General features: G+C 37.5%; 1 pseudogene; it reads left to right on the top strand.

Moving 5' to 3' along the window:
• Nucleotides 1-2,615: 2,615 nt before the first annotated feature.
• Nucleotides 2,616-6,935, top strand: LOC113071746 (interleukin-17 receptor A-like; annotated as a pseudogene).
• Nucleotides 6,936-6,970: the final 35 nt, after the last annotated feature.

Below are 6,970 nucleotides of genomic sequence, written 5' to 3'. Positions count from 1 at the left end.
TGAATGCCAGTGACATCCTAAGTGCACTTCTGGCATTAGCCTACCGAACAATCACAGCTTCACAGATTCGAACATCTTCCACGTTTCATTGTCTGTAAACCATTTAAGTGGAATATAAGTCTAGAAATCAGTGGCTGACACATCTGATAGAAGGAAGAAAATTATATTAACTACAGTATTTGCCTACTCTTATGTCGTTCTTGGGCCTATTCTTGTCTATTACAGAAGATTCACATCCAGTATATAGCATCTATATTTGTGGAATGTATTAGTTCAGCCTACTCTTTAAAATAAAGTCTTCTCGCTGGCATTAATAGTTTCAATGAGGAACTTTTGACATGGAACCGCCATTGTACTGAAATGTTCTCCATAGTTTTGATTAATAAAATGTTCTTTAGACTACAAAAAGAACTGCTTATTTAAAAAACTATTCACTGAAATGTTATTTTGAGTACCTAAAATAGTTCTTCAATGGTATCACTATGATGACCCCCCGACCCTTTATTTTTAAGATAATGCCCTGAGCTAGAAATTTGATTGCCATTATTGTGGAGCTTTCTTGGATTTCTTTTTAGTTTTTGTGGTTTACAGCTTAGCTTTGACAAGTGTCCTCGGCTGTCCTGGTTTAATTGTGGATAAGTGTGTCAGGACCAAAGCACTACTCTCCTGGTTACGGTTAAGACCCTTTTGACACATACTGCTGGAAAAAAGTGAGTCATTGGTCGGATTCAGTTTTCTGCTGGTGTAATTTTCTACAATCAACAAAAAAATCTTGTTTCAAATTTATAAGAATGAAAGGATTTGGCCGGTGTGTGACATTTCTTTGCTCCACTTCAGACCAGCTTGGCCTATATTCCATGCTGTTGTTTATATATCTCATTCAGTCAAAGCACAGAGTTGTCAGCCCTAATCACTGTTTTCTTACATTTTCAGCCACGGTTCACCGTTCTTCCATATATTTACTATAACAGGTGATCTCATCACAGAGAAGCGATGAATGTGACATGATTGTTTTTAAAGGTGCAATTTCTGACAATGCATCTCTAGCCGAAATAATAAACGATTAAATTACTTTAAAACACTGAACCTATAGGGAAAGTCTCAGATTACTTGTTGGTATTCTGATAAGATTATTGAGTGTATATTTTCAAAATATAGTAGCCTTCATACTGTATACATTTATGTTACACAAGTTCAGTCAAAGTTTAGACTAAAGATGCTTCTGGACCCTTTTTAACAGTATTGCAAACATTTGATTGTAACTTCTAAGGTGACAGAATGATAGATGATATGAAAGAGTATTTTAATTTTGTTTAATATATAAAAATCAAAGCTTTTGTGAAACCTGCATGGAAGTATCCAGGTAATTCCCGTCAAATCCCAAGATGCAACATGTTAGTGTCATAGATTCCTCTAATGTCCGGCCAGTACTTGAAAACAGGAGTATGTGCACCTGGGCTAGGTGTGGGTAGCCCTCATTCTGTTAATCGCAGGATTTTGAGACTGGGACAGTGTGTTGTCTGACCCTCATATAGACTAGCTGATCTGTACTGTGCATTTGGTTCATAAGTACAGTATGCAGGACAGAGACTCACACTCTGACTGTTACAGATCACGAGTCTTCATTTTCATTTCTCTTCAGCACAGTAGGTTTGAGGTCTAAAAAGGAGAAGAATTCTGGTTTAGTGAAAATATATAAAGAGTTTTGGGAATAATAGGTTTAAATGTGTTTAAATGAAACAGATTCACAAAAAGCATGCGAGTGAATGTTAGCTGTGCTTGCATAATATAGCTGTGCATCCTTTTAGTAATATGTGGCATTTATATTTAACATAAGTATATGTTTATAAAGAAAATGTTACCGCCATGTTGCACAGACATGTTATAATGGGGGGAAAAATATCTTCTTTTTTTTTTCAGGATCTTTTTTTTCAGGATTTTGGCATAATAGGTAAGCAAGAGTTGTTTATAGTTCTATGTAGGCTATATTTACATACAAGTAAATACATATAATTATTTTTTTTCTGGAGGAAATTGCTATAATATACTAACATGTTTTTCAGGAGGGATATATTTACAGGCTACTAATATCTATAATTATATTTACTTTTATTTACATATGAAAACGAGAATTTTGTTTTAAATAAAACAGACCTACATACAATGGGGAAGTAGCGCCCTCGTGTGGAAAGAGAAAGTTTGGAAATGCAACGTTTAAATTACGCAAACAAAATAAAAAGGCACCGAAGTTTAATACAAATGTGGTCCTTTACTTTTATACAATATAAAGGGTTTTTTAACATTCATATAATTATCCATCCATCCATTCATTTATCCTTTCTTTTTCTAGTATGAAGTCGTGTTGGCACACATCATCTGCCATATTGTGCTTGTTTCCTTGGCGTTGCATAATTTATGTTTTTTTTTTGTTTTTTTCTGCCAATTGTATTCAATGTAATATTAATAATAATAATAATAATGATGATGATGATGATGATAATAATAATAATAATAATAATAATAATAATAATAATAATAATAATAATAATAATAAAGTCTTACTATGACGCAACATAACCAGACAGTGTTTTCAAAGAACACAAGGTGTGAGTCACTACTCTGCATATTACAGTAATTCCAGGAAGTTTTTTTAGGTCGGCCGTTTCCTGCACCTACGCCACCGTGTTTACCGTTCACCTCGTTGTCGATCTTAGTCGTCTATTAAAGCTTGTTTTAAAACGAGTATTCCTTCAGCTTTAGTGAGGTTTATGTAGGTTATAAGGCGAATCATGAAGTTCTTGTACCTGAGAGGTGCTGTGTTTTTCACCTTCATACCTGTAGTGCTAAACCTCAGACTTATGGATGATGGGCGCTCTCTGAAATGTACACAAAAGGTAAGACAATACATAAAGTCCATTAGATACCCAATAAGGTGTTAAATATGTATTTATATATGTTAAACGTGTTTATTTAGAATCTTATATGTGGCCCTTTGGGGATTTCGTCTGATCCTTTGTGCTCTCTCTCTCTCTCTCTCTCTCTCTCTCTCTCTCTCTCCAGGAAGTACAGTGCACAGCAGAGTTCAGTAAGTCCTGCTTTCTTTTTTCTTCAGTATACTTTTATTATTATTATTAATGGGGGTTTTACTTTGACTAAGTTTTATTTATTTTTTTCCCTCACAGATAATTGCATGTATAACGGATGGCTCATTCCTTCAAATTTCACTCCTAGTGGACCAGATAATTTAACAGCGCATGTTGATGTAAGAAGCAATATGAAAGGTGAACTGGAACCAGTAATTGTAGCAGAATGGAAAGCGAAGGATGATGGTGAGTTACTTGTGCATTTTCAGATTAGCCTGATATGTTACAACATGTGAAAATGGGGGGGGGGGGGGGGTCACTATTAATGTATTTTAATTGATTTAATTTATACATTTATACCTATATTCTACTGTATTAAAATTATAGTGGAATTCATAATGAAGAAATTATATTACTAAATGTGTGCACCAATACTAAAACAGTGCCATATTTAATGGTTTCAGAAGGGGATAAAAGGAATTGTAGTCATCAAAGTTAAATAATCCAAATTTTTCGCAGGAAGCATAACTCATTTGAAAGGAACAGAGCTTGGTGTGATGAAGTCATCCACCAATGAACATCTGTGTGTTCATTTCCAGTTCCTCAATGTTTTTCCGTCCCAGAGGGATAGGGCCGGCAAAAAGGCAAGACTGGTTTATTCATGTATTTGTCCGCATTTTTTATATTTTCATTTTTTAGCAAATACTAATGTGTGATCTGTTTTATTCTAGTGGTCTTTTTCTTTGGATAAAGTTGTCGTAGATCCAGACAGCACATATGTAGTGACCGCCTCCAACCTTCCTAAGCCGAATTTACAACACACGAGTTACAATATCTACAGAAAGGTTAATGTTCCAGGTAAGTGACCAAATTAAACCAAATCCTTTGTTCACATATTTCCACATGACAGTTTCTATTCAGAATGCTACCTCAGTTTAGATCTGTAACCATAGGTTGTGAACGATCCTTTGATGCGAACGACCAAAATCTGTTTTGAAAGAGGTGAGAGAGAAGAGTTTATTTACAACTGGTTTAGCTTAATCAGACACACATATACCTAGAAACCCTGAGTGCTTAAGTTAAGTATTAAACTATGCATGCACTTCTAAATATAAAGAGATTCATTTGGTTTGATTTTCTCCTAGGGGATACATGGCAGCCCAAAATGACTATAGGAAGGGCCACAAGTGTGAATGGCAAGGATACTCTGTATGTCGCATTTAATCCTGGAGAGAACGTAGAAAAATACAATGTTTTTCTGACGTGCAACAGGGTTACCAAAAGGAAGACTCTTTATAATGTAAGACATTTTATCTGTGTGTCTGTTCAAATATATCCAACTGAATAAGGCTGGATAATACGACTCTGCTCATGAAACTGCGCAGAACGTTTTTCAAAGGGTGTTATTTTTTTGGTGTGTTTTAGGAGAGCAAGCCATTTCTAAATGTGACATATGACCTGGAGAACTGGCCACGTACATGCTGTAGTTTTGATGTTCAGGTGTGTAGGCCTACAGAAACATATCGCACATAAAATAATATCGTTGATTTGTGTGTTGATATAATAGTGCTTTATTTCCTTTTAGATCCAGCCGTTTTTCCGGAAGTGTGGCAACGACTGTCGTCGAAAGAATCACAATTTTAACATATGTGGTCCCGGTGTGTATGGAAACAGCTCACTTTGGAATTTGTGAGAAAATAAATGTAAAAAGCATAATACAACTTTACTAACTTATATGTATGTTCCACAGTACCAACAAGCCCTCCTGAGAACAACTAGCACTCTGGATCATTTGTGTTGATTATGTCTCTTTATTTGCGCCATTGTATTTGTGCTATTTATTTGCGCTGCAGAAAACCACCGAAAGGTAAGCAGTGACATTTAAGATTTAGTTATTGGGTTAGCCACCCAGACAGTACTAGTACTAATAATCTAATCTAAGCATTTTGGAGGAATATCTGTGTTTGTAACTTTTTAAATGATTTTATTTCAGCTGACGAAATGCCAGAGAAAGAAGTACCTCTAGAACATCCAATTCCATCCGGTTCTCGATCTGTATTAATCATCTACTCCAGAGATCATCCCTTTACACAGACATAGTCCTGAAACTTTGCGCCTTCCTGCAGGCCAAATGCGGCATTGAGGTTGTGCTAGACCTACTTGACATGACTTGGCTCGGCACCATTGGCCGGCTACAGTGGCTTGAGGAAAAAAAGCGACAGATTGAGCAGTCGTCCAATAAGATCTTAATCCTTTGTTCCCGAGGAGTGCAAGCCAAGTGGGGGCAATGTGTGGAGAGCCTCGCATCCTCCTCCGGGAAGACGCGCGCTCCCCGGTCGGTGATATGCTGACTCTCGCCCTTCAGCTGATTACACCTGATATGCAGCGCCCGGCTTCTTACGGGAAGTATTTGGTGTCTTACTTTGATGATGTAAGCAGCGAAGGCGATGTGCCGTCTATGTTTGACATTGCGGTCAAATATAAGCTAATGAAGCATTTCGAGGAGGTCTATTTCCGTATCCTCGATGTGGAGAAGTATCAGCAGGGAGTGAAGCACTGTATCCATGGTATCGGAAAGGACGAGTACTTCAACTGCCCCTCGGGCGAAGCTTGAGGAACGCAATCGAAGCATTCCAGGCCCACCAAATGAAGAATCCAGACTGGTTTGAGAAAGAGTGCGTGACCAGTGAGGAGGAAGTGAGAGGGGAAGCTGATCATCTTCTTGAGATGCCCATGCAGCCCATATATGAATTGACACCCATGCTAAATATCGGACTCCCGATTCTTGTGAAGGAGGTAGACATCAATCAAGAGTTCCAGAGCATCTGTGCTGTAATTCCCCAAATTCAAGAGAACCCTGAAGAGTCGTCCGTGGTGCTTATTAATCCAAGAATCCAGCAGGGACACAGCGAAGTACTTTCCTTTTATCCAGCAATGGAAAGTTCTCTTGAATTACCCAGCGTGACTGGTATTGGGACACCATGGACCCACAAATTTACCCTTGTCTCCTCGCTGAACCAGGACCAGTGGAAACCACACATCCTCCTTTTGAGTTTCCAATGGGGGAACCTTCAGATAATTATCCGACGGACAGCAGGAAGTGCCTTTTAATAGCACCTCCACCATCAATGGAGGACAGCTTCCATCTGTATCAGGAGATGGATATGTCCCAGCCAGTGGAGATGGAGGAAAGTGAAATGGAGGGTGCTTCTGAGATGAGACCATCACGAGGGTCCGATCAGGGATATGGTTCCAGGTATTCCACAGTGAGGGAGGACCTCAAGTTACAACAAGACCTTTCCTCTCTGGCCAAGTTACAAATGGACCTCTTCTTAAACAGCCCAATTCTTCTGGGTTCTGCACCAAACCTATGGAGAACTGAATTTCTTGTTCATCTTTTGACAGTTTTTTAATTTGCATTGTTCCATAGCACCATGGCAGGATGTTCTTGAACAATCTGTGGTTGGTCGTCACTCGTCCTAGATGGACGAGTTCAGTGATCAGCTGTTTTATAAGTGATTACATGTTATATATTTATCATAAATAATTAGACATGAAAACAAGAGTGTGATTGGTTCACTTTTTACTGTGGAGCAGAACAAGTACCTTGTTAAACAGCTTGATATAGCACATCACATGATTTTAAGCCTATGTTTAGCTACTGAACACAAGGCTACATCATTTGGTTGAGTTTGCAATGTTACATTTGTATTGTTTTTTTTTTCATATGAAATGTTTTGTTGTATGTATTGCACTATTTTTTTATTCTTAATTCCAGTTTAACAGCTATTACCATTTATGGAAGTTTGTATATAATATTGTATAATATAAGTACATTTCTAAATTTATAAAGCAGCAATTCTTTGTGATCTTCTGTTTTGTGCTTT

Source organism: Carassius auratus, unplaced genomic scaffold (assembly GCF_003368295.1).
Source record: "Carassius auratus strain Wakin unplaced genomic scaffold, ASM336829v1 scaf_tig00008050, whole genome shotgun sequence".
NCBI classification, from domain to species: domain Eukaryota; kingdom Metazoa; phylum Chordata; class Actinopteri; order Cypriniformes; family Cyprinidae; genus Carassius; species Carassius auratus.
Note: the sequence above shows the minus strand (reverse complement) of the source record. Positions and strands in the feature narration are given on the sequence as shown.